Below are 2,008 nucleotides of genomic sequence, written 5' to 3' on the forward strand. Positions count from 1 at the left end.
TTTCTTATAGACTGCTAGCCTATGTGATTTATATATCCTTAGGTCCTGGACATTTCTGTATAAATATAAACTTTCTTCTTCTTTTTAAAGTTAACGCATCTTTAAAAATGTTTTTATTCTTTGAGAATTCCATAATTGTGTTTCGATCATGTTCACCCTCTTACCCAACTCCTCAAATATCTTCCCTCCCTCCCTACCCATCTGCCTTTTTTTTCTTCCTTTTGTATCTTCATCATGTCCAGTCTGTATTTATGGGTGGGGTTTGCTCTGTCATGTGGCCCACCTACCACAGTTCACATTAATAGGCTCCTCCTCTCCCAATAGCTATCAAGTGCTAATAGCCCCTCAGCCAGTGGTGGGGTTATGTGTTCCTCTTTCCACCTTTATGCTGAGATCTTTGTAGCTTGAGCTTGAACAGGTCTTGTGTATTCAACACATTCTTATGATAAAAATCCTGAATAAAATAAGGCTAAAGGGAGCATAGCTCAACACCATAAAAGCTGTACTCAATAAATACAGAGATGATTGTGACATCACAATGCTCCATACTCTCTAACCTCACAAAGTTCCTTTCTGCCATTATAACACCTCTCTGTGCGGTCAGGGTGCTTCACTGTGCCATTAAAAGAGTAGATTCTATCATGTTAATTCTCAGCTGTATATTATATAATCACACACTGCATTTTCATATTATGCTAGTACACCTTGATAACATTGTTAACACAATATTGTATTTTGTCATCACAGTGCTCCATGTGCCATTACAATACTCACCATGCTTATCATATCATAACATTGCATTCGTGCCTTCAGAATGTTCTATATTTATCACAGGAAGCTACACTGCCATATCACATTGCTCTACCATGTCATGGCAATGCCGTATTATGATATTACAATACTGAACTGCAATAACACAAGGTCTTTTTGTATCATAATAATGTTGTACTATGATGTTACAATTCTTTTTTCAATATCACAAGCTATGCTGTGACATCACAATGCTCCAATGTGATATCACAACTCCATATTGTGCCAACACAGTGCTGTACTGTTTTATTATGATGCTGATTGTGCCAGCATAGTGCTCGATTATGATATCACCATCCTCCATTGTGATATTACACTGGCTCATCTTCTCGTGATAATGCTAAATTGTGCCATCACAATATTGAATTGTAATGTCACTGTGCTCCATTTTTCAACCATAGCAGTACATTGTTTCATCACATGAATCCTTATGACACTACTATGCTCAATTGTGACATCAACATGTCTCCAGTCATGATAGTTCATCATTGCATCATTACAATATTTCACTATGGTGTTACAACTCTACATATTCTACACCACAGTAGTACATTTTCTTGGTGCTTTGATTCTGTTCTGTAATGTAGCTACATGCCTTGGGAGGACTTTTTATGTTGATCTTAGTTAAGTAGAGTGTTGTTGAATGGCCATGAAGAGATGTTATGGATTTTTTAGGACTCGTGCTCCATCTTCTTCTGAGGAAGTCGTCCAGCCTGAGCTGGTGTTCTTCCTTTGGACTTGGAACAGCCAGGCAATAAGCTACAGTGATGTAGAATCAACCTTGTTTACTTCCTATTCTTTATTGATTTTTTCCCCCACATGTCTTGAAAGTCTCAAAAACTACTCACTGATCTAGTTATTTTGTTGAGTTTTGTAGTGGTGCTTACTGGAAGGGTAACTATGGTCCCCATTAGTCTGTGACAGCAGAGTGTAGAAACCAACAAGTTAATTTCAGTGCACACTGTGAAATAATTTGTTCTATGAGAAAATAATTAATTGACATGGAACTTTCAAACTTATCTATCCTGGAAAATCAGTGATCAATAATTATAGCTCTTTAAACTAATAGAAAACTTAGGAGCTCTTTAAGCAATTTTGGGAATATTGATGAGCATTTGACTTCAACCATACACAGGAATTCTCACTGGATCATAGATCTAAAGTAAGCTAGCTGTAAACTTCTTAATAAAGAGGAAAA

At 36.8% G+C, this 2,008-nt stretch overlaps 1 non-coding gene across 1 annotated transcript; it reads left to right on the top strand.

Moving 5' to 3' along the window:
* Nucleotides 1-981: 981 nt before the first annotated feature.
* On the top strand, nt 982-1,087 carry Mir6355 (microRNA 6355). The gene has a single exon (NR_105773.1). It is a non-coding gene; the product is annotated as a microRNA 6355 (primary transcript).
* The last annotated feature ends 921 nt before the right edge of the window (nt 1,088-2,008 follow it).

This window comes from Mus musculus, chromosome 18, assembly GCF_000001635.26.
Source record: "Mus musculus strain C57BL/6J chromosome 18, GRCm38.p6 C57BL/6J".
NCBI classification, from domain to species: domain Eukaryota; kingdom Metazoa; phylum Chordata; class Mammalia; order Rodentia; family Muridae; genus Mus; species Mus musculus.